Genomic DNA, 27,069 nt, shown 5'->3' on the forward strand with positions numbered 1-27,069 from the left:
ACATTTTTTTTCCTTCATACGGTTTATTTTTTGACGGCCCGCAAAATTATTTCTCTCCTTCCCTACCGGTCCTCGGTTGTAAAAGAGATCATTACTACTACTACTACTACTACTAAGCCAGACATGAAACCTCGTTCATATTCCTCTGCGGAACTTCTAACGAATTAGTACACGTTGGAATGTGTGTGTACGTGTAGTGAACATTCCGTGACGTTTGTTTCTGTGTAATGCTTGTTATGTGTCGTGCTGCCATCTGCAATCAATTTCTTAAACTATAAGTTTTTTTCTCAACTCAATAGACAGTGAAGTGTAATTAATGAATAATTGTTGTTGGCCTGGTTGTAAAAAAAAGATTGAAGAACACCATCGTAGACACGATGCGAGATAATCCCTGGGCTTAAATTCTTTTTGCAGTGACTGACCAGGACCATTCCTCCCAATTTTGTCAAGCTTTATCCTCCTTTTTTACACTAAACACACACTCACAAACAAACACAACAAATCTTCTACAAATACAAATACAAATACAAATACAACGCCACAACAGGCAAAATGCCCAACGAGGTGGCTGATACCTCTTCTTCATAGGCCCTTCATGGCCCGTTTGTAATCCCACAGTCAGCCCTTACGGAGCTGGGAATGGGGGTAAAACTTTAATTCTGGTCTGGTCTGGTTTGAGATAAATTTTGAAAAATTAGAAAACAAAATAAACCGCCGAAACCTCAACAGAACTAGACCCACAACACACACATAATAAAATATATTCGAAGCGAAGAATAATAATTAGCATACCCTCGAAATTAAACAAACGGTGCTGCAATCTTATCAAAATAAAACAGAAAAGAAGGACACGCAGAAATTTCCAACAGAGAGCTTAATTATTTCAACACATACGATCACAAAAAAAAGGAAAAAAAACCAATTTATTTCAAAAATTCAAATTAAAAATTAATTCAACTCGAACATTTTTGTTTTTCTAAATACAAAATATCTTCCGTTGTTCCAGATAATGATAGAAAAAAGCACAAAATGCGTTTGAATACGGAATCTAATCAAATGCTAATTAAAGCAAGACTAATCAACACACCGTGTTTCGTGTACTATGAATATTCGAATTTTAATTCGAAGGAATAACATTCCTGTATTGAATGTTAATGCGGGAAATATATTCGTTGTATTAGCGCTTTATGAGAAACTCGATCTCTCAAGCTAATTAAAAATCTTACTGCAAAAACTAATTTATTTTCATCCAGAAGAACTGTTATATAAATCGATATTTATACATTCGTGTATTATCACAAGACTAGAGTTTAATTCGATACTAAAAATTGATTAAATACGTACGACGTAGAAACCCCCCCCCCCCCACCAAATTCCACAGTATTTTTTTTTAAATTTTAGTATTATATCAATTTATAAGTACAGTCAAACCTCGTTAGTGCGTCACCCGGTTAACACGTCACTCCGCTTACCGGATCACTGTTTTGGATGTTCCAATTATCCTCAGGCAGGAATTAACACGGCTATGGCTTACTCCGTTTAACGAGTCACTCCGCTTATCAAGTCATATTTTTGCTCTCCCAAGAGTGACTCATTAACGAGGTTTGACTGTATTTGTTAGTTTTCATCATTGGATTTTTGTGAATTTGGTAGCATTGATATTCAGCTACAGTATTGTGATTTTGCATATTTTCAGAGGAACAATACTATTGTGTGTGGCTCTATTGAAGTTTCATTCATTTAAGCGTGTACTGCCAGCGGGCCACGAAAGGCCCTCGAAACTTTTTTTGCAGGGGCCCGTCGGCAAAAAAAAGCTTATATAGTTACAAATTTTATAGAGATGACGGGAGGGAAACATTAGTAAAAAAATGTATTGCAGAATTGAAGAAAAATTATCTCAAATTTACTTGTATAAAACACTCGGGAAATAATGGGGGAAATAATTTCAGAAGTAGTAGGTAGGGCCTCCAAAAAATGGCTCGGGGATCCATGATGTTCTTAAGTCAGCCACCTCGTTGGGAAATTTGCCTGTTGTGGCGTTGTATTTGTATGAGATAGACCGGAGCGAAGTTATTTAGTGATAAGTTGGCTCAATAAATTCGTCTGTGATGGTTAATCTCTGCATGGATAATTAGTGATAAATTTTCCCAGGCCTCCACTAATTTGAGCCTAATTCATGTGACATACATTCACCGGAACCGAATATTTCTTATTCTAGTCCACGCATCTTCAACCCGTTGCTCGCGAGCACTTGATCAACGTTCCAATTGAACACTTCGTACAAATTCCATGCGAACATTGAAATCATCCTGATTTCATATCGAATTCCCCGTAGCGGTGCTCTCCGTTTGGCGATCGGTAAAGGCAGCGCTCGCGACTAGAAAAAGGTTCCGAAGGCCTCCGTTCCAGTCAATGGCCCTCTAACGCCTACTTTTCCCAGGCCACCTTCCAGTTAAAATTGAACTCTACGAGGCAGGGTCCTTGAAAAACACCCCGATACACTAGAATCGAGTCAGACCGGGATTAAAATAAACCAAAACACACTTATACGTCGTCAAAATCGACTGCAAAAATTACCCACGAAAGAGGTTCTGAAGGTGAAAACCACACTAAAATGATTAATTTCGTTCGTTTGAATCACTATACAGTCGAATCCCGTTCCAACGAATACCGTCTTAGCGAAACAATCCTCCAGATAAGTTTACACAGGAACAATGCAAGAAACCTGGAATTTCTTTGTAACGAAGTGATTTCTCCGGTCTTTTGGAGTTCGTTATAACGGGATTCGACTGTAGTCATGCTTGCTTACAAATGCTTTCGCGTCTCTGTACGCATTCATTATCATTTTTCCCCTCAAAACTTCATTTCCCTAGGTGATATATATTTCAGTCTAAACACTTCTCCACGCGAGATTCATGCAATTCCATATTAAATATTGAATTCCCTCTCTACATAGGAAATTAAAATCCCTGTATACTTCGGTCCAATATTCTATTTGCCTCCGCGTCGCGAATAAAACAATTTTCCTCTCTTAAGGATAGAAATCTTCTTATCCGAGTAAATACTAGAAAATAAATTAACATATCTCTCGCGGATAAAACAAAGAAATTGAACAAAAAAAATTAAATTTGAAAATTCCCAAAACCGAATGGATTTGATTAAAAAAAAATCCTACAGAAATAGAGAAGAGGCAAATTTTCTACATTAAAAATTGAATGAAGTAAAAGTAAATTGAGTTTTTTCTTCTTTCTTTTCATTTCGCTTCTAGTGTTTGAAATTCGAAATAAATCCGAAAAGTACCGGATTTATGAGGAGGAGGGAAAAAAAAAGGGGGAAACGAATCCGAAAGCAATCAAAGAGCCAACGAAAATTAGTATTCGTGATCCAATTATAAACCGCAGGAAAACACACTGAGAGGTCTTTTAGGAAGAAGAACACGGGGAGGGGTGCACAGTACACATAGACCACCTTCAGTACGAGACTAGCAAAATGAGATGAATAATTTAGGAGCTCGGATTCAATTTTGGGTGGAATTTTTCTTTCAAATTTCGATTGAAATATCACGAGATAATTGGGCGAGTCTCGTTAATAGCATCGGAGTGGATTTTTCGGAATCGTTATAGGATTTCTTTCACCTGCCTAAAGGAGTACCGGGCGTCCCATAAATTCGTATACGGTTTAGAAATTTATAAGAATTGAAGGAAATGGTATACACGGTGATTCTAAATTTATAGGGCAAACTTTAAGAGGTGGTATTTATCTATATAAGACACACCTAAACAGGCATTCATGATCACATGCGTGGTAGAATCGCAAAGGATGAGGATGTTTTTTAGGCAACTTCACCAAAAGCAAATACAGTACTGTACCGACGGATTTGCTGAGATACGTGCTATCAACCATTCGAAGGTACATATGCACCTTCAGATTGGACAGGAGTTAGTTTTTTATTGATGCAATGTCCATCGAGGTGACGCTACGCCAAACAATGATCAAGCGGTATTTGTGGTAGAATTTGCGTTATCGGTTGCACTATGAGAAGGCCTACCACATTACAATAATAATTGAAATTTATATATTTTATTATTTACAGTAAGTATAGAATAGTAGTATACAGTAGTATTACAATAGTATATGAAATTTTTTGCGTCTAACGGTGCTCGAGTTTTTGTTCTGCCTATAATATAAATATTTTAATATAAACTGCTTGGCAAGCATTATATATGCTAATGTTTTCCCCACTAAGATGTTTTCGTAAAACTAAGTTTTTTTCTGTTAGATAAGGAACATTTTTCCGAATACCACACATTCAAATGTCTTGAAACTTGGTGTGTGATTTTTCATTAAAATTATGTATAAAATTTTTATGGCACATAATATGGGGGGGGAGGGAGGGATAAATCTTGCTCATTTCTGAAAAAATTGCATGTTGTTGAAGTTAAAATTCCAAAAACAAACAAAAAACATTTGCCAATTTTTTTACCCCCCGTAAAAATACCCTTGAAATTTGAGCCCAGGAGATTTCAAATCTACTAAATTACTCCACAAAACATGCGCAAATGGAAAGTTTGATCCTTTCACATTGTCGATTAGCATAATTTTCCCACAGGACTCGAAACGAAAGTTAATTGAACCCGTATTTTAGGAGCTAGAATTTCATTGTCGAAACTTACACTCATGCTGGAGTAATCGTCTTCATGTTTATTGAGGAAAAAGCAGCAAAGTATAGGATATTCGCTCACAAATGAATGACACTGAACCACGAATTTCGCCTGGTTACTACAGGCATCGGGAAGAATTTTGCTGCCAGTAATATCCCTACTTATACAGTGATACTTTTTTTTTTCTAATTTGGTAGATTGAATACACGCACTGCTCATTTTTCTTGTCGAAGAAAGTCGTCTTGGCCTCGACAGAATTGAATTCTTTAATGAAAATGCGTCACGCAAAAGATTCACTTCACGCCCCCAGCATTGGCAGTGCAAAATGTGTTGTCACCAGGAAGTGTTTTTAATAATTTGAAGCACGCGGTCATTCATGTAACGCGCGGAGTCTCTGATACTAGATCCCGTATTTTCGTATTTAGTTCCGTATTCCTTTAAGGTGTCAATTATAAGTAGCTTGGAAACACGCGGAAGAATTAACGGTAAAATTTAAATTATCGAGATTTCGCAGAAAAGTAGTAAAAATTCGAGTTTTTTGCATTTATTCGTCAAAAATGGCAAAAATTTCGCATTTATCGCATTTATTCCGTGAATTTTGCATTTATCGCTTTTATTTAGTGAATTTCGCCTTTAACGCATTTATTTCGTGAATTTCGCATTTATTTAGTGAATTTCGCATTTATTTAGTGAATTTCGCATTTATTTAGTGAATTTCGCATTTATTTAGTGAATTTCGCATTTATTTAGTGAATTTCGCCTTTAACGCATTTATTTCGTGAATTTCGCATTTATTTAGTGAATTTCGCCTTTAACGCATTTATTTCGTGAAATTCGCATTTATTTCGTGAAATTCGCATTTATTTCGTGAAATTCGCATTTATTTCGTTAATTTCGTATTTATCGCATTTATTTCGTGAATTTCGCATTTATCGCATTTATTCCGTGAATTTTGCATTTATCGCTTTTATTTAGTGAATTTCGCCTTTAACGCATTTATTTCGTGAATTTCGCATTTATTTCGTGAATTTCGCATTTATTTCGTGAATTTCGCATTTATTTCGTGAATTTCGCATTTATTTCGTGAATTTCGCATTTATTTCGTGAATTTCGTGAATTTCGCATTTATTTCGTTAATTTCGTGAATTTCGCATTTATTTCGTTAATTTCGCATTTATTTCGTGAATTTCGCATTTATTTCGTGAATTTCGTGAATTTCGCATTTATTTCGTTAATTTCGTGAATTTCGCATTTATTTCGTTAATTTCGTATTTATCGCATTTATTCCGTGAATTTTGCATTTATCGCTTTTATTTCGTGAATTTCGCATTTATCGCATTTATTCCGTGAATTTTGCATTTATCGCTTTTATTTAGTGAATTTCGCCTTTAACGCATTTATTTCGTGAATTTCGCATTTATTTCGTGAATTTCGCATTTATTTCGTGAATTTCGCATTTATTTCGTGAATTTCGCATTTATTTCGTGAATTTCGCATTTATTTCGTGAATTTCGCATTTATTTCGTGAATTTCGCATTTATTTCGTGAATTTCGTGAATTTCGCATTTATTTCGTTAATTTCGTGAATTTCGCATTTATTTCGTTAATTTCGTATTTATCGCATTATTTCGTGAATTTCGCATTATCGCATTTATTTCGTGAATTTCGCACTTATTTCGCATTTATTTTATTTATTTATTTATTTTATTTATTTATTTATTATATACAAACCTGTGCAAGGCCAGTAGGCTCTAACTCCACAGGTGCACTATTCAAACAATCAATAAAATTGGAAAGAGACGGCAGGGAACATCAGTACACATTCATACACACGAATATATACAAAGAGAAAAATTCATAAAAGATGACGCCAATAAAAAAAAATAAAAAAATCCCCGAACACAAAACAACAATAAAATAAACATGTTTACACAATAAAATTCAATATATAAATCAGAAAAAAATACATGTATATATATATATATATTTAAAAAAACACAAAAAAAAATAAATAAACAAATAAAAAATCATCACATGTAATTCCAAATTGAAATAATCAATAGAACTGATGGAAAAAAAAAAGTTATATAAATAAAACAAGCATATATGCACCAATAAAACCCGACATGAACTAAAATGCGTAGCACATTAAAAATGTTGAAAGATCAGAAGCGTTGAGAGAGTGACAGAATCTGTGATATGTAGATGAACATACGAGATCTGGTGGTAATTTGTTCCATACTCTTCCAACTCGGCATCGGAAGCTATAAAATTTAGCATTGTTCCTGGCAGTTGGAATTTTTATTTGTAATGAATGTCTTCTCGGTGATGGTCTGGGATTGATTTCAAAAAATGGAGTTGACTGACCCGTATATACTAAGTTGTGTACAAGTTTGAAGCACAGCTTTAAAACGCATTTATTTCGTGAATTTCGCATTTATTTCGTGAAATTCGCATTTATTTCGTGAAATTCGCATTTATTTCGTGAAATTCGCATTTATTTCGTTAATTTCGTATTTATCGCATTTATTTCGTGAATTTCGCATTTATCGCATTTATTTCGTGAATGTCGCATTTATCGCATTTATTCCGTGAATTTTGCATTTATCGCTTTTATTTAGTGAATTTCGCCTTTAACGCATTTATTTCGTGAATTTCGCATTTATTTCGTGAATTTCGCATTTATTTCGTGAATTTCGCATTTATTTCGTGAATTTCGCATTTATTTCGTGAATTTCGCATTTATTTCGTTAATTTCGTATTTATCGCATTTATTTCGTGAATTTCGCATTTATTTCGTTAATTTCGTATTTATCGCATTTATTTCGTGAATTTCGCACTTATTTCGCATTTATCGCATTTATTTCGTGAATTTCGCACTTATTTCGTGAATTTCGCACTTATTTCGTGAATTTCGCACTTATTTCGCATTTATCGCATTTATTTCGTGAATTTCGCACTTATTTCGCATTTATTTCGCGAATTTCGCATTTATCGCATTTAGTTCGTGAAAAAATCTCGCATTTATCGCATTTAGTTCGTGAAAAAATCTCGCATTTATCGCATTTCTTTCGAGCATTTCGCGTTTTTATTTCGTGAATTTCGCATTTATCGCGGTTATTTCGAAAATACGAAATTTACGAATCCCTACTCATCAACCGTCCGTCGTAGAGGTACTGTTTGAATTTGAAAAAGCGAGTCTGAAGGCGTCCAAAAATTACCCGGAACCGGTTTTGAAAGTGAAAATACACTGTGTTACAAAATGAAAAATATTCACACGCTGTCAACCCCCCCCCCCCTGTCCTCCAACTTCCAGTTAGAACGGTGTTGCCCTCTCTCTTTTGAGACCAACGGAAAAAAACTCTCGAGTTCCTAAGTGCAACATCCGCTGAGATATTCATATTGAAAAATCGGAGGACAGCGGAAAAATGATGGAAAGGAGCGTTGCGTGTCCGTTTTTCTTTTCTCAGATTTTTGAATTGGAATATCTTAGCGAATAATTTTTTTGGCATCAGGAGAGACGAGGCAACAGCTTCCTAACTGGGAGTTGAGACTAAGAGCGCGCGGGGACCGTGTAAAAATCTAGATTTTTTTATTTTGTCACACACTGTATTCAATCTCAAAACTGTTACAGAGTAATTTTCGAACGCGATTTCCAGCATTTTCATAAATTCAAATCCTACCATGGACGGTTGATGAGATAAAGGCCGCATCAGCACTTACAGATCACCCTGTATACAAGCGCAATTGAAACGTTATAGCGCGACAATGCGCTTGCTAGGGATTGAATTGCATCAGAATAGGACCTGAAACCCAAGTTTGACTTATCCAACATCTATGAGCGAATTATGACCTCAGCATTATCTCTACCGGTAAGTGATTCCCAAGTAGAGGTGCCTGGTTCGCCAGAAGTCCGCGGCACAATTATATTATAGAATTACTAAAAGAAAGACGTGTATACTAAATTTAAAAAAATAATAAAATTATAAATAAATTACCATAAAAAACAGTTCTAGTCAAATAAGAAAACGCAATAGCGTTGTTGCGACGTTGGTAGACCGCAGTAGTAATATTGCTATGATCTGATGAAAATTATGGTTGTAATGAGACATTTTTCGACGGATGTGTGCAATGGTGTTTTAGTTCTTTTGTAGTCCAGTAGATGTCACTGCTGTCGAAAAACATTTACTAGTATTGGATTAGCCGCCGTGTGCAGAAAATGACCGTGAGGCGACAAGAATGACCAAATACAGTACTACTATTGTACAGAATGTCCGCCATTGTTCGAGAACATTTTCGCAGATTGATAGCTGCAGTATCCGCATGCCATTTCCCCCCTCCCTGCCCTTGTACATCGTGAATATGCCGCGAGACACTGAAATGATCTGTAAAAACGTCGCAGATAACTAAAGTGGTCTGGGAATGTAGCGCACGCCACCCCGGGCCACTTAAATGATCCCGAAATATTCCTTGAGTCACTTGAAGACGCGGGTCACTGAAATGATCTGGAAATGTGCCGCACTTGGTTCATTTTTACAAAATTATAACAAATAAATAAGTCTTTTACAACAAAATTTGGTTCTAGGCTGCGGGTCACATCGTGTGTCACCGAGACCCGCAGGAATGACAGTTTTATGGAGAGATATTTGTCTTTAATCGGATTCAGGGATGTTCTCGCCGCCGGACGCTTGCGCTATCTGTAAATGTGCCACGGATCACTCCAGTGACACGAAACTGTGCCGCAGGTCACTCAAGTGATCCTGGAAAGTACCGCAGTTTACTTAAGAGATTTGTAAATGTAACGTGGTTCGTGTTAAACGCTCTAGAACTGTGCCGCGGTGATCTGTGGATGCGCCGCTGGAAACCTCGAGTGATTTAAAAATGTGCCGCGTGCCACCTAAATGCGCCGATGGTCACTAAAATGATCTGTAAATATGTCGTAGGTCACTCGAGTGATCCGCGAAAGTACCGCAGGTTACTTTAGTGATTTGTGAATGAACCGTGGTTCGCACCAGCGCTCTAGAACTCTGCCTCTGGACACGTGAGTGATCTGAAGATGTGCCGCGGATAAGTTAAGCGTGGTCGGGCCACCTAAATGCACCGTCGGTCACTGAAACGATCTGTAAATGTGCTGCGGAATTTGTAAATAGCCTATGAAGCAGGACAATTAAGTGATCCGAGAATATGCCCTTTATAGCTTTATATCTCCCTCGGGGACAGAGTGGGAGTCATGTTCTGATTCGGTGGTGGATAGCTTAAGTGGTCTGAGAATGAACCCTGGGTCGCTTAAGTGTTCTCGAACTGTGCTAAACGTCACGCAAGTGATCTTAAGTAAATATACCGCACGCCACTTATCTCGAAATGTGCCGCAAGTGTCACTTAAGTGATCCGGGAAAGTGCCGCAGTTACGTAAATGATTTGTATATGTACAGTGGTTCGTTTAAGCGCTCTAGAACTGTGCCACGATGGTCTGTAAACATGTCGCTGGATACTTCAGTGATTTAAAAATGTGCCGAGTGCCACCTAAATGCGCCGCCGCCCACTTAAGTGATCTGTGAGCATGCCGTAGATTGATTGATCCGGAAAATACCGCAGGTTACTTAAAGGATTAGTAAATGTACCGGGATTCACTTTCGCGCTCTAGAACCTCGCCGCTGAACACTTGAGTGATCTGAAAATGTACCGCGGGTAGCTTAAGCGCGGTCGGGCCACCGTCCACTGAAATTTCCTGTAAATATGTCGCAGTGATGATCAAATACGATCACCAAAGTGATCTGCGAATATGCCGGTAAGTCAAGTAAATAAGCCGTGAGTCACCTCGGGTGACCGAGAGATATGCCGCACGCCACTGAAGCGATGCGGAACTGCACCAACGGGTCACTCAAGTGATCCGGGAACGTGCCACGGGCCGCTCCAGTGATCTGCAAATGAGTCGCGGTCGCTCTAGAGAAACGTGCCGCTCAGTTATTTTTTTTTACAAAATTAACGCTCTAGGTCACTGGTCACATCATATGACACCGAGGGCCACATCTGACCCGTGGGCCAATGACCGAGCATGTATAAAAATGATTCTTACTTACATTTACTCTCTTAGACTCGCGTTTTTCCTCCCACATTCCCCATACTCTCAAAATACACTCATGTCCATAAATTAAGGATAATGCCAGCTCCGGCAAATAAAGGTTCAGAAACAAAAGCTCCACTCAGCAAACAATGCTCTCCGAAGTTCCGGTACACATGTAGGAAGTGGTTGACGGGCTGCAACTCGTCGGCCAAGCATGTCCCACACATGCTCTATCGAATTCAAGTCAGGTGAGAATGCTGGCCATTCCATACGGGTTATATCCTCAGATTCAAGGCATTCGTTTACGATGTTTGCTCGGTGAGGACGGGCGTTGTCATCCATAAACACAAATTCTGCGCCCATGGCACCCCTGAACAAACGTACATGTTGTTCCAGAATGATGTCCCGATAAATTTGGGCTTTCATGGTTCCGGTTCGAACATGCAGATCTGTTCTGGAACCCAGTATAATTCCACCCCAAACGAGCAATGCTGCACCACAATAATGATGTCGTTCAATGACGTTGTCTTGGTGGTAACGGGTACCTGGCGTTCTCCATATGAAAGTCCGACGTGAATCAGACTGCAAGCTAAACCTGGACTCGACGGAAAACATCACACGAGCCCACTGTGACGATGTCCACATTGCATGTTCTCTACTCCAGGCTAATCGCTGCCGACAGTGAGTTGCCGTGAGAGGAACACATCTGACAGGCCTGCGAGCATATAGACCAATATCTCCCAAACGTCTGTACACGGTTTGCCTTGAAACTGTGGTACCCGTGGCTGCAGATAGCTGACGAGACAGGTCGGATGCTGTGCTCCGTCTGCTTCTTTTGGCAGTTACTGCCAAATACCGGTCTTCATTCGGCGTTATAACCCGGGGGCGACCTGTACGGTAACGTCTACTGACATTTCCGTTATCTTGGAATCGTTGCCAAAGCCTAGAGATGACACTTTGGGCAATTCCAAGTTCCTCGGATACTTCCATCTGAGTACGCCCACATTCCAGGCGGCCGATAATTCTACCACGTAAAAAATCATCCGCATGCGTCCTCTGTGTCATAACTATTCGCTTATGGCACTGAGCGCCTTACAGAACTCTTGTGAACAAATTTACTTCTTTGCCACCATACCTTATATACCCCCCTCTTACACTCTCGTCATTGTGACGTCCTATCGGCATCATCTGGTGGCTTCCTGAAATTTGCATATCATTCTTGCAGATGTGATAATTCTACAGGTGGAATTTTTACTTTAGATTTCGATTTCCGAGCGATTCTGAATTATCCTTAATTTATGGACATGAGTGTACTTACTTTGAAAGAGATACAGTCCCTGAAATATTTATCAAAATAAGAGGGGGAAAAAAAGCGTCCATCAGTATTCAAAAGGACTCGAAGAAGAATCCACAGTAATCTCTTTCTTCCAGGGTTTTTCTTTTCCCCTGTCCCATCTTTTATTTACAACCGCAATTCCGGGACATCCCGGATTCCACGACGGGAAAAAAAAAGAAATGGCTGTTGTATGGAGAGATATTTATCTCTACACGGATTCTCCGAGAAACTTCCGCCTGTGCCTGGACTTCCGGTTCCGTTGGCTGCCTTATTCAATTTGAATCGATGACGATGTGTACTGTGTATACTGTACGTACGTACAGTGAAGTCGGACGCGCCGGGGCTTTAGTATTCGAGACGGGAAACCTTTTTGAAAAATTGTTCATTTCCTTCTGTGCGGCCATTTTTTTTCCTCTTTTTTTCGCCATTATTTTGCGTGTGTGTGTATCATTTACTATTTTTGTCGTATGTTATGTCCGTACGTTTTACTGTTCTCGTCCGGGAAAGGAAAAAAAGAAATAACCGGACAGATCTTTGGAATTTTTCCCGATTCCGTCAACTGTGTGTGTGTGTGTGTGTATCGTTTATCTCCCTGAAGGAAACGTGATTCCTTTTAGTGAAATCATTTTTGCCTGATTTATATACAGGTCATCCCAAATTGTTCGCACAGCGGATATCTCTATTATATATAACCGTTGATTTTGCAAACACATACTTTCAATTGCAAAACATTTTTCAAATGACGTGAAAAATTGTTTGTAATTGAAGTTAGTTTTGAAATATCAGGAAATTTTTACTTTAGGGGTCGTACACATGAGAGAATGAAGGAATTAACTTTTTATGCAGTTATAACGAATACCGTCATAGCGGAAATCTCGTTTTATAAAGAACAATTTTTCAATCCACCAGATAAGTTTACACAGGAACAATGCAAGAAACCTGGAATTTCTTTATAACGAAGTGATTTCTCCGGTCTTTTGGAGTTCGTTATAACGGGATTCGACTGTAGTTATGCTTGCTTACAAATGCTTTTGCGTCTCTGTACGCATTCATTATCATTTTTCCCCTCAAAACTTCATTTCCCTAGGTGATATATATTTCAGTCTAAACACTTCTCCACGCGAGATTCATGCAATTCCATATTAAATATTGAATTCCCTCTCTACATAGGAAATTAAAATCCCTGTATACTTTTATTCTGCATTATTATTATCCCCGAGTGCTCTAACTACCTATTAGAACGTTTCTGTCCCGTCTCTGCTGATGCCAACAGGGGTCATTCAAGTATTACGTCAGCATCGATGGGGGTTTCCGATGTGCTGACTTTTGATTACGGGGGGGGGGGTTGAATGATGCTTACGTCATCAACCACCCTTTATGAAGATATTAAATATTCTTAATGGCTGTTTACTCTGTGCGCCAAAAACGAGAAAAATCTTCCGCTAGTTTGTGGGTACCTAACATTGGCTCTAATGATCAATCCCCTACAGAGCCACTTCAGCGATGTCTAAATGTTTCACGGATCCTTCAAGTGCTCAGGAAATGTTTCCAGGCCAATAAATTGCTCTGGAAATGTGTCCGGGCCACTTAAGTGCTCTGGAACTGTGCAACGCACCACTCAAGTGAATCCATAATTATGCCACGGATCACTTAAATTATCTGGGAATGTTCCGCGGGTAACTTCTTGAGTGATGTAGAACCGCACTGGGGAGGGGGGGGGGGGTGGTGCTTAAGTGCTGTAAAATTATGCCACATGTCACTCTAAATGATCAGGGATCGCGACGGATCGTTTAAGTGTTCTGGATCTGTCGCGGGTTACTTAAGTGATCTTTGAATGTACCACGGGCCTATACTTCAGTGATCTGAAAATGTGCCACGGGCCACTTAAATGCCACGCATTTAAGTGACAGCCATAAGAGACATTTAAATATAGTAATTGACACACAGCATAGACGTATCAATTTAGTACCCGTGAGTTGCTGCTCCCACTCCCCTCTAGTTCAGATCCTGGGTACGCCCCGTGTTCCCTTCGTACGTCAAGTTCAGAGGCCAACTCAGTATGGGCACACAATACCTCAGTTAATATTGCACATCATCCCCCCCCCCCTTGTCATCAACAGTCAGCAAATCCGAAACCCCTCCCCCCATGTTGACGTAATACTAGAATAACCCCTAACTGCATGTCTTTTTGTAACTGAAAGTATGTTTGTGAGATCAGCGGTTACAGAGATATCCGCTGTGCAAACAACTTGGGACAGCCTGTATATCAGCGAGTGGCAAATACTTTCAGTCGTAGATCCCCGGAAATCTTGGTGTGTCTACTATTGACTCCCATTTATAACAGCAGACACTATAGCCATCTATCAGCTGGAAAAGTTGAAAAAAACATTATTTAGGACCATTTTTCTTGAGATTGAAATCATTTTTGGCTCCTTCACCAACCACAAACTCTGGCCATATCGCTATATTGCAAATTTACTGCCATTAATGAGATGAGTTGGAAATGAAGGCGCTGTCTGTCGGCGATCTCGCCTCAAGTTCGTTAGGGATAATATCTTATCTATATCCTCCCTTGGGTTCGAACCCGGGACCGTGGCAACAACCTTCACGGTGGTAGACGAGCATCTTTCCACCACGCCACTCGGGCGTTATAAGTCCGCTTCGAACCTTGGTCATCATATTCACAATCTGACGCAATATCACTTACACTATAGTTCGGTTTAAGAAACTTGGCTGGCACCTGATTTTATTTTTTACTCCATTTGTCAATCTCTGCTGTATAGCACTAAATATGATGCGATAGCAATGCCATCTACTGGACTGCAAAAGAACTAAAAAACGTTCCATACTCCTATAGAGAGATGGCAGCACAAGCACACTTTTTGTCAAATCGTAACAACATTACTACTGCTGTCCACCAACGTGGCAGCGGTGTTTCTATGCGTTAATTTCATCGGAACTTATTTGTAAGTAATTTTTTTTTCTCTCTCTCAATCTGGCACAAAATTTTGTTTTTAATTTCCACAATCGAGCCGTGGACCCCCTCGGGTCCAGGCAAGCAGGCGTCCACAATCGAGAACCGCCGATTAATAGAATGTGGGAGTCGATCCGACTACTATTTTTGTCCCGCCACGGCTGGCTATTTGCAGGTGACCAAATGTAATTACTGGCAATAACCCCTGTATATCGCTAATAATGCATGTCCTGCTGCTACCCCCCTATAAGGTGGTTCGTTGTGAATATGAATATTAACGTGGGGACGTATCTGGCTTTTCTACCCCTTATAAGGCGACTGACTGTGAAATACAGTCAAACCTCGTTAGTGAGTCGCTGTTGGGAGAGCAAAAATATGACTTAGTAAGCGGAGTGACTCGTTAAACGGAGTAAGCCATAGCTGTGCCAATTCCTGCCTGAGGCCAATTGGGACTTCCAAAAAGTGACTCGGTAAGCGGAGTGACGTGTTAACCGGGTGACGCACTAACGAGGTTTGACTGTACTTTACCCGAAGGTCTTGACAAAGCAAAAAAAAAACAAAAACAATTTAGGCTGCAGCCAAAGCTCCATTTCTTAGTAGTCAAGAATGATTTCAATCCCAAGAAAAATACACATTCCTAAATAATTTTTTTACAGTTTTTCCTGAATTCACACACACAGTTTTCCTTTTTAATTTGATTAGATCGGGGCAGGACAAATCCAAGATCACTATGGCTACCAAAAGATTGGTATTTGCGTCTTAAAATTTCCTTTCTGCTAAGTTACTAAACCGCAAGCTGAAAATGGCGTAAGATATGTTTGGAACTTACAGCAGCGTATTTGCAAAAGGGGAGTCACTATGCCCCGAAAAAGTCGAAAGAAGCATTATTTTGGACTGTTTTCGACGGGTAAATTTTTGGCGCCTAAAATTTTGGTGTTCTTACATACACCGGAGTTTTCCCCGATTTTCAACATTGTGTAGAGTGATAAACGGCGACTCACATTGTGTTTTTTATTTTATAATGCGTGGATCCCATCGGGGGGGGGGGGGGGGCTCGGATGCCTAGAAGGGTCTGATGATTAATTTGGGAGATCCTCCAGTATGATATTCAACAGAAAGTATGTAAACTGGTATGCTGTAAATTTCAACGAGATAGAGGCATCTGTATATCACTTGCCTCGGATGCCCGTGATGTTCTGAAGACGACCCGGAAGTCGAGGCCGTAGGCACAGGGTTGGAATCCTGTCAATCCTAGTAGGAGGTAAATTAACGAATCGAGAGCACTGATTATAACCATCGCCGGAATAAAAGCCCCCGTACAAGAAATCCGGCATATGCTTGAACTGAAATAATCATGATGCTAATCATTGAATCATAGAGGGCTCAACTCACAGTTTGAAGGAGAATAGCTCCCGATTATACAAATGGAGCATTCATCCTCAGTGGTTAAAGTGAGCAGCACGGCCTCTCCCCCCCCCCCTCCAAGGTTAGGGCTGGCAAAACTCTAGCACGAGGGCCCGGGACAAATTTTATTATATTTTTTACACTATATATCCACTGAAGATTTCAGTCTAGGAGAGAGAGAGGTCCGGCTATAGGATGTTAGGGCCATGGTGAGCACCGAGATACTCGTGGGGAGATGATTTTTTTATTTCTGCATGAAATTTGTGCCCTCTGACTGTTTCCCAAAAAAGGTGACAAAACCTCGTTTACTTCATCTACATGCGCACAGCGCAGACCTGCTTTTTCTCTGAGTATCACTTGAGTAACCTGCAGCTCGGTTCCGGCGCTTCTAAGTGGCCCACGGCCAGGAGCGGCTCTTGTGCCGCTGCATGGGGCACCGCTCTTGGAGGGGCACCAGATCTAAGTTAAAAGTTCGAAAAAAGATCTGTCGACCGGAAAACGTGAGCAGGGGTCGCCAAAAAAAAGAATTCCCGCACGGGTAGAGATTTTTTTTCCTCAAGCCGACCCTGCCTGTAGCTCATTCAAGTGACTTGTAGCACATTTCCAGGTCACTTTAGTGACCTACAACGCTTTTCCGGATCACATTCTTTAATTTGAAGAAGGAAGAGACGCATAGGGCCGGTACCTGCAGTTAAAATGTTTCACAAAAGCAAAATATAATTTCAATGAAAAACTAAATTTTTGGGAGCTTTCGGGAAAGAACACCCTGTTATGAAAAATTCCACTCCTGTGACTTGGACCTCTTTGATTCCCCTCATATGGATTTCGATTTCCCGCTTTTATATAAAAGAAATATGGCCAGGCAGAGCATTTTTCGTGTTGTATGTATTTGTACTTTTCTAATAGAACACATTTCGTGGGCGGATGGAACCCATTCACGGGGAAGATGGGCCAAGATCAGTCCAAGGCATTTATAAGTCAATACATCAAGTGATTCCAAGGACCAATCAGACTTCGTAGCTTTGCTAAAGATTCAAACTGTCACCTAAAATAATATCGACTTGAAATGTGCAGCGCAAATGCTCTCTGGCTAAAAGTTTTAGTTTTATCACATTCGTCGTACATCACGTGTGAGAGAGAAGCTCAAATTTAAATAATTAGATTTGTACCCGATCGGAATCACTGATTTACTAATAACATTAGAGCGCATGTAAACGCAAATATTTGCCGAACCTGCGAATACTTCTTCAACCACCGCGATCTGAAAATGATAATTACATATGCACAGACGGATCCCGACTTTAAAATTTTCGAGGAATTTAATTTATTCCGGACGAGCAGGTTGCGGTTTTCCCGGCAATTATCCGAGGCGTTTTGATCAATAAAAACGCCGTAAAAGCGGAATTCGTTCTACATACGAACACGATTAAAAGCTCTTTTGAACGATCGGAATTAACTCACGCAGTGTGCGCGTGAGCTCGCAAACTTTTACACAACTTAGCCATTAATTAACATTCAACATAATTCACCTCGTTGTGTAACATCGTCGGTGAAACGTTCAAGCTTATTATGAAGCGAAGGGGGAAGACGAGCAGCTAAGAAGCAAATCGTACTGAAATTTTTGGAAGCGCAAACATCCAACGAATCCCTCTTTTTCTAAAACGGAGCTCAGATTCTATAATGAGATCTTTAGGTTTGTTTTCGGGTATACGTCGTCCCTAAAGGTATTTTTGGAGCTCTGATTAGTGTTCAAAGTGTAAAGTATCTCGAATGTCTGATGAGCATTCCCATGCGAGGAAATGGTAACCAACTGCGAGAATTTTTTCGAATACATGCAAGTTTTAATAGAAACTCATTGGGGATTAAAAAATTCCAAATTTAAGCTAACTACCGCCAGTAGTTTTCCCGAGTAGGCCGATTGAACCCTCTCATTTAAAAGTCTATTATTTTTACATAGTAACATTGACAAGCCATGATATATTGTAAAGTCGATATTTCTCAATGGAACAGCTTTCTTTATACTCTTTACATTTTACTTGCAGAAAATCGGAAAAAGGCCTACGTTTCATTTAAAAGGATATGGAGAGAAATTATTTTGTTGTGGGTGGGGGGGGGGGGGGTTTGTTCGGTGATTTCTACTGCGATCCGGAAAATTCGCCCCTTACATTTCACCCAAAGGAGCAAGCAAAAGAGTGGTTGGGTTAGTAGCCGTGTGAGTGAGTGATCATGACTGACCTAGTGAGTGGGTGAATGAGCTGGTGAGCGAATGAAAGTGAGTCTCTCACACGGGCACTAGCTGAGCTTTTCTTTGTTCTGCTCGGGTTGTCGGTGCGTGATCCATCTGGACCCGGCTGGTGAATAAATGGCTTCGGCAGAACAGGAACAATAATCACTCTGCTCGCTCCGGGATAATGAACTAGGGTTGACTACGGTCAAGAAATCAATGCTAATTTCTCAGGCAACCATTTATTGCGGGGGAGGGATCAAATCTATGATCAACGCATCAATGAAAAAAAAGAAAAACATGACAAACACGTTTACTTGAATACTTCCAACTATGAAAAAACAGTTAAAAGAAAAAAAAAAAATCAGTAGAAATTCTAATATTACCTCACCACATTCCGTACAATCCAATAATCACAAACAACTTACCTGAAAAGAGAGACAGAAAACATTAGCATATATTACTTTTCAATAAAATAATAACATTTCCTGACATTAAATATAATACGACATTCAATTGTGTAAATCCACTAACCATACTTCAAAATGTAATATTAAATAAATTCCGAGTCTTTCCAACTCGTTAAACATACAAAAAAATGGCTCCTTAAACAGATTTACACCTGCGTAGTGCAAATTGAACATCCATGTTTCAAAGGAGAAATCCATTCTCACTCATGTTTAAGTCTAAAATAACTTTTTTTTGGGTATATATATATAGGAGAGACGCACATTGAATATTGGATTTCAGCGAAAGGTTAAGACTGGAATTTTGATAAAACCGCCTCGGAGCCAAAAATGATTTATTTCGACGAGGCGAAGATTAAATTTTGAAATTCTAACCTCTCTCTCTCTCTTCCTTGAAGACGAAGAAGAAGAAGCTCCTCTCCGTCAATCTTTGAACGGTTTTCCTCACTTAACCCGATCCGTCCTCGAGGAAACAAATTTTCCTTCCAATAATTTTCACCATCTCTGCTCTGTCACGATTTGGTCCCGAATAATAATAATAAGCAACATGGAGAAAAAGAAGAAGAAGAAGAAAATTGTCCGTCGATCGAAAATTAAATCGACGTCAAGAAATCTGATACAAAACTTCCCAGAGAAGATTTATCCACTTACTTCGTTGTTGTTGTAAACCTGTGTGTGATGCGGGGTTACCGTGAAGCGAGTTTATCTTTCGTTTGGCGCGTTTTACACACGATGTGAGTTTTTGGCCGTGGTTCCCCCCCCCCCCCAAGAGCGGGATTTTTCGTTGCGTTTCGTGCAGCGAAAGGTAGTTGATTGGTTTATAAACCTGAAAAATTTAAGTTTTTAAACCAATCAACGAAACCTGCTATTTAGGAAAACACGGCTTTTGCCCTTTCAGACCCTCATGCTACAAATGTGAGGGTTGCCTTTCCTTGCTGTAGATTATTTTTTTTTCTTTTGACGTTAAAGCCCTGGCTTAAAGGATTGTGTAAGTTTTGACTTTAGAAATATGGTGGATATGAACTTTTTTTCGGGGAGCTTTCATCAGAGGGCAGCACTTAAATTTGAACTTTCGGGAGGGGTATCAAGACAGCTGCCGGGAGAAAGTGCCTCAGGGAAAAGTGTGATTTAAAGTTTAGAAATAAAATTCTGGAAAAAGTTGTGTGAAGATACACATACCCTGCATATCCATCATATCCATAGGCGGAGATAGACTTGGAAGTCTGGGGGGGGGGGAAGCACGGTCATTATTGCTGGGAGGGCAAGATGATGATGATGTCTATACATATATGCATTAGATCTGTCGACTCGACCTTTGATGCAATGCCCCCCCCCCCTTGCCGCCCCCCGTATCTCCGCCCATATGCATATCATCTTGGCTGAAAACCTTTGAACGAAATGCATTATTTCTTCACAAAACATTTAAAAAATATATAAACTTTGGAAAAAAAATTGAAAAAATGAAGATTTCGAGCGTTCGACTGAATAACGGTCCATGTTACATTTTTGCGAGACCGGCTTTTCCACTAAATAACATTCCATACAGGTTCTATTACACTTTCCTAAAGTAAGTTCCTGCAGAAAAAAAAAAATATTGTGAGCCGGTCTCCCGTTTGAAAAAGTCTCCCCGCAGAGAGTCAGGCAGGCCCACAACACGATACTGACAAAACATGAAAATCTAAGCATTTCCCATCTTTACTTCAGAAAATGGAAGCCAGATGGCAGCATGAACACGGAACAAACGCAACTCGACAACATAAATACGTTAGGGCCAAGCATACACTCAGAACACACATTTCGGCATGTGCCGATTCGTTAGAAATTCCGTAGAGGGATGTGTACGAGGCGCATGTTCGGTTAAGTAGTAGTAGAAAACAAAAGATGTAGTTGTGATATGCACTTTTACACCGCTGAAATCCATGCAAAAGAGGTGTTTCCCTAATTCAGCGATGACTTTTATTATGTTTCCTCAAAAAATATCACAGACCGTTGTTCTGCCGAACGCTTCATTTATTCTCCAACAGTTGTTTTCGAATACAGTGCATATGCCAACTTTGTTACGAAAACTTCCCAGTTCTGCGCAGTGTCCATAATTGAAATTGGTGTGTTCTGAGCTGTGTCTGCGCAGCTACAACTACCGATCAGAAATCTGTGTCTAACTTCAAAACTTAATTAAAAGATGAGAAAATATTTCCCATGTGAATCGGTGGTTTCTCAAAGTGTGAGTCGCTGCTCTTAAGGGCATCGCCAAACTTTGTCATGGGTGTCACGGGGAGCTGGAGATATCGATTTTTATAGCAGTGAGGATGCGCCTGTTCATGCGTTGAAATGGTTCTTTTCTAAATGCGCAAGATCTACTAAACTATTCTGAAGAGCTGCAGATTAAACATGACTATGGGCAAGGGAGTCCCGGGTGACAAAAGTTAAAGAACCACTGATGCAATTTGTACACATCATAGGCGTAAACAGGATTTCCCGAAAGGGGAAAGAGGTTCGATATCTCCTTTCCTTTGCGGGAAGTTATTCGTTTTTCTACTTTAAAAGAGCACTAAAATCTCGGCTCAAAAGAGTGGGAATCTATAAACCCTCAAATACTGCTGCCTAAGGCAGTGCTGCACATGATAATTTTCTCCTAACATGTGGCCTAACTGTTCAATCTTCATGGCAAGGTATCTAATCATATCGATCAAAACCATTACTATCATTAGTGTGCAAACATAGTGCAGGGGGTTTCTGATTTTGCAAGTTCGGAGCCGTTGCTGATTGGTCATAAACCTGAAATTTCAGATTTTTCACGCAATCCATAACGGTGCCGACTCACAGAATCGGAAATCTGCCTGCACCGTAGAAACTACGAAGTCTAATTTATAAGACCGTGCCAGACAAATTTCTTAGGAGCCAAGTATAGTTTCTTCCCAAGATAATACAGCCCTAAATAATGTTTTTGTTCGATTATTCTGAGACTTAATGACAACCTTTTCATATTGAAAGACACATAATCACGAAATCCGAAAAGTATCGACTGATTTCATGATTCATTGGATAATCATACACTATATAAGTCGCCATCTGGTGGCAGTGTCAGCAATTATGAGCTTTGGCCAGAGTTAGGTCCGACCGTCCATGAATGATGGCCCCGTTCAGCGCACACGAGCTTTAAGGAAAGACTGAGAATCGTTTTCTTCGTAGTCTAGTGCGCTCACGCGGTAAGTGAGTGGACGCGGGCTCGATTCCTCGCAAGAGGACAGCTGAATTTTCTCTTTTTCCTAAATTCATCTTCGCATCAGCCAGCTGTAGAAAAACCTTCGTGAAGTGTATATTCTTTCAGTAAAATAGCTACGTGTGTCGTGCATTTTATCAGTTCTTGATGTGCTGCCATCTATCCACCAGGATTTCCCCACAGATTTCGGAATATATTCTGCGTTTGGGAAATAAAGCCTCTCCGCAGACAGCAGCAATATAGACGTATAACACGACACTGACATAACATGAAAATTCGAGCATCTACCATCTTCACTTCAAAAAATACAGAAGACAGATGGCACCAACAAGAGCACAATCCCGACAACATAAATACGTTACGGCCGCACTTACACTTGGAACACACATTCCGTCATGCACCTATTCGTGAGCGATTCCGCAGAGGAATGTGTGCAAGATTCGTGTGCGGTTGAGTAGTAGTAGCAGGCGTGACGAACATTTTCGAAATTCAGACCAACTCGATACCGGAAAACCATAGATAGATCACCAGAGTATTAAACAAAATCCTTGAAATAATTACGCATTCACAGATTCTTCGGATTTTATTCACGGACGCAAATATGCGTTCGATAGGGCCAATAAGAAAAATTCGAAAGACTACATTCATCGTCGATTTGTTTTCCCTCCTGGGAAACGCCAGATTCTCACCGCATTAAAATGGCGTTTCCTCGCTGCGATATGTTTCTTCACCGAAACCAGGTAAAATTTCTAGGTACGTAGGAGTGTCCTTAATTGAAATTGGCAGTATCGGTAGGATTTGAACACGCATAAACACACCATTTTCCCCCCATCCCTTAAGAACTGGAAATCGTCATTACTTACTGTAATAAATCCACCATTTTCCTAGAAATATCCAAATTTTCTTCCTACTTATCTATGGAAAACAGCTTTTTAAGGGAAAATAAATTCTTGAACAAAAAAGAAACTGCATTTGATAAAAGACCAGGAGAAAAGTTTTTTCTTTGTTAATTATTATTTGTTTTTTTGGCGCTTTTTAAATCTCGCCAAGTCTTGATTAATTGAGATAATTACATAAGCTTGAAAAGAAAACTCGTGAAAATCTTGTTTTTCTATTTTATGGAAATTCTGGAAAACTCTTCAATCAGTTTTAAAACGGATTCGCAGCTTAAGCAGAAAGATTTGAATACATTATTTATTTATTTACAGTATTTTCTATCGCAAAGAAAATAATAATGAAATTCAATCTTTACAAAAAGAATTTCTTTTGAGAAAATTAACAATAGGTTTAAATGTTTAATCAATTATTGGAAGAAATATTTTTTTTAACGAAGATTAACTAGAACAAGATCTCAAACAGAGATATTTTAAAGAAGTTTCTCTTCTTGGATTTCTTAACAAAACGGTTGGTCTTTATGAATAATTACCGGTAAAAGAAGCCAAATCCTCGCCGTAGTATAATGACGTTTCACGCTGAAATATACAGGCCGGGTTTTCGTGAGGCCCTCCCTACCTTGTAAATTCTAGAAAATTTCAACCGGATCTAATTTTTGTGAGGGCCCTCTTCTCCTTTTGTGAGGCCCCCGGGCCGTGCCCGGGTGGTCCAATGCGTTAAGGCGGCACTGCCGCTACCTCAAATGGGGCAGGGTTGTGTCGGGAAAAGTTAGCAAAGGTTTATGGTGTCCCCCCCCCCCCCCCTCGTGACACAAGTATCGAATCACTCGCTTCGTTCTCCCCATGAAGACAGCCATCAACTCGATGCAAAGTACACTGCTCAAAACAATTAGGGGAGCAAGCAAAAAAGTGAAGAAAACCGTGCGAGACAGCCACGTATTGGCATACAATGGATAGTACACGCGTATCAATGCGCAATACAGAAAAAAGACGTACAAAAATTTGGAATTAAGCTTTAATTCTTTGAAAATATGGAAAAAACATGAAAAGATGATTTAGGGCAACAATTTGGTTACATGTAAACGATAAAAAAAAAGTACTGTTTAGACATGATGCATGAGTTTTAATAGGGCGTGTGGTCTCCTCGAACAGCTAAGACTGCTGCACACCTGTTTGCCATGGATGCGATGAGGTTATCGATCAGACTTTGGGGAATACTGTTCCACTCCTCAAGAAGTGCAATCTGCAAGTCTCGGACAGTAACAGGCGGCCTTGGTCGCGCAGCAATGCGGCGTCCAAGGACAACGACTTGGATTCAGGTCAGGAGAGCACGCTGGCCATTCCATACGCTGTATTGTTTCAGCTTCAAGCATGTTCTCCACCAGACGAGCTCTATGCGGTCGGGCATTATCATCCAGGAAAACAAAGGAATCTCCAATGGCTCCAGCGTAAGGGATGACATGAGGTCGCAGTATCTCGTCTGCATACCTTCGGGCCGTCAAAGTGCCATTCCGAATGATATGCAGGTCCGTATCCCGCCTATGCTGATTCCACCCCATACCATCCAACCAGCTCGTCTGTATTGTGACCTTTCACGAACGAATGCGGGGTTATTTCGAGTGCCCCTGTCCCTCCATACCAGAACACGTCGGGTGTCACACTCCAGACTGAATCGGGACTCGTCTGTAAACAGCACTTGGCTCCAATCATGTTGCTCCCAATCTCGATGTTCAGCAGCCCATCTTCTTCGGGCCGCACGGTGGCGTGGGGTCAACGGAATGCAGACCATTGGCCTACGTGCATAGAGCCCTCCCTCATGAATCCGATTACGTACTGTTTGGCTGGACACCCTTCGTCCTGTTGCCAAGAGCAACCGTCTTTGCAGCTGCATAGCATTCTCTGTTCTGTTTCGACGGGCTGTTAACCGTATATACCGGTCATCAGTTGCTGTAGTGGCGCGTGGCCGACCTTGCCCTGGTCGACGTCTAACATTTCCTGTTTCTTGGAATCGATTCCACAGCCTTGCAACAACACTTCTGGCGACTCCAACAGCGTCCGCGACACTACGTTGTGTTTGCCCGGATTCCAGTCTGTCTATAACACGCCGTGCCATGGACTCCGGTAAATCACGTTGTTGAGACATCCTCAAGTCACCTTGTCTCAAAAAAAAAATACTGCGCAATCGAATTTCACAGTTACGGCAGTAAAACAGACGTTTCTGCAACATCCCGATTTCTGCCCTTATCTCCTTTTTCTGGTTTTTGAATTTGCATATGAAGTTTTCTTCTTCCGTTTCCTGCTAGGCTTTAAATTATGGATGATTCATTTTATGTTACTCATCGGTATACATCTTTGCGTAATTTTGTTAAAACCATGTGCTCCCCTAATTGTTTTGAGCAGTGTACAAGCCATTTGACTAAAATGTCTAGCTGAACCCTATGAATAGGCAGAAAAATTGCATGTGCTCCCAGTGACACAAAAGGGCCGGAGACCGCAGCCTGGGATTTCAAAAGTGTGGAAAAGACTTGTGGGGCAAGTAAGAAGAAGAAGTTGGCATGTTGAAGTGGGAGAGATTCCAGAATGGTCTAAATACACAATATTCAGGGTGTCCTGTAAGTGCTAATGTGGCCTTTATCTCATCAACGGTCCGTAGTAAATGTATAGTTTCGATTTAAGAAAAGCTCAAAAGGCGTTCAAAAATTGCCCTATATCTGTTTCCAGAGTGAGAATACAGCTTGCCGCAAAATAAAAGAAAATCTACATTTTTATACGATCCCCTTGTTGTATCTCCCCAGGAAAACAAATACACGTTTCTTAGTGCATGTTTTGCTAAGATATTCGAATTCAAAAATCGGAGGTAAGTTATGAAAGAACAGCAAAAACCAACAGGAAACGCTCCTTTCACTCATTTTTTTATGTTTTCCTTTCCCAACTTTCCTTCGGTTTTTGAATTCCATTATCTCAACCAATATTGCACTTAGAAACTTTTTTGTTGGTCTCAGATGAGACAAACAGGGCAGTAACTTTCTGATTCAAAATTACAGGACGGGGGTCTTCTAAAAATTTAATTTTTTTATTTCGTTACCCACTGTAATTTCACTCTCAAAACTGGTGCAGGGTAATTTTGAATGCATTTTGAGCATTTTTTTAAACTGAAACTATACCTCTACGACTGACAGTTGTTGAGATAAAGGCCGCATTATCACTTACAAGACACCCTGTATTTCTTCACCGAAAACCAAGTAACATTCCAGGTACGTAAATGTATCCCTAATCGAAAATGACGGTACTCGGTACGATTTGAATGCAACCACACCCCTTTCCCATCTCCTAAAACACGAAAATCATGATTACTTGCAATGATCCCTTCCCCGTGTAATAAACCCAAAAATTTTCGTACGAAAATCCAAAACTCCTATCCACTTATCTATCAAAACAGCCTTTAGGGCCTGGATTACACTATAAAAATTTGATAAAAGTAATTTTATAAAACTTGAGAAATGTCACCAATAACATTATTGGTTACATTCTAGAAAATGCAACCGATGATCTTATGGGTAGCATTTTTCAAGTTTTATAAAAGGACTTTTGTCAAACTTTTATAGCGTAATACCGGCATTAGAGGAAATAAATCCATAAAAAAAATTTAATTTGATAAAAGACTCGGAGAAATTTTTCTTTAATACTTATTGTTTTTGGCGCGTTTTAAATCTCGCCAAGTCTTGGTTGAAGTAATTACATATGCTTAAGAAAACTCGTTAAAAACTTTTTTCATTTATTTTATTGTAAATTTCTAGAAAATTCTTCGATCAGTTTTTAGAAAGCT

General features: G+C 39.9%; 1 protein-coding gene across 4 annotated transcripts in view; it reads right to left on the reverse strand.

Annotated features, from left to right (window-relative positions):
• stan (Protocadherin-like wing polarity protein stan) overlaps positions 1 to 27,069 on the reverse strand; it is a 414,391-nt gene that overhangs the window by 208,604 nt on the left and 178,718 nt on the right. The window lies entirely within an intron of this gene.

This window comes from Pholcus phalangioides, unplaced genomic scaffold (assembly GCF_987345545.1).
Source record: "Pholcus phalangioides strain wild (caught in Gottingen) unplaced genomic scaffold, Ppha-v1.0 ptg000014l_1, whole genome shotgun sequence".
In the NCBI taxonomy this organism is placed as follows: Eukaryota; Metazoa; Arthropoda; class Arachnida; order Araneae; family Pholcidae; genus Pholcus; species Pholcus phalangioides.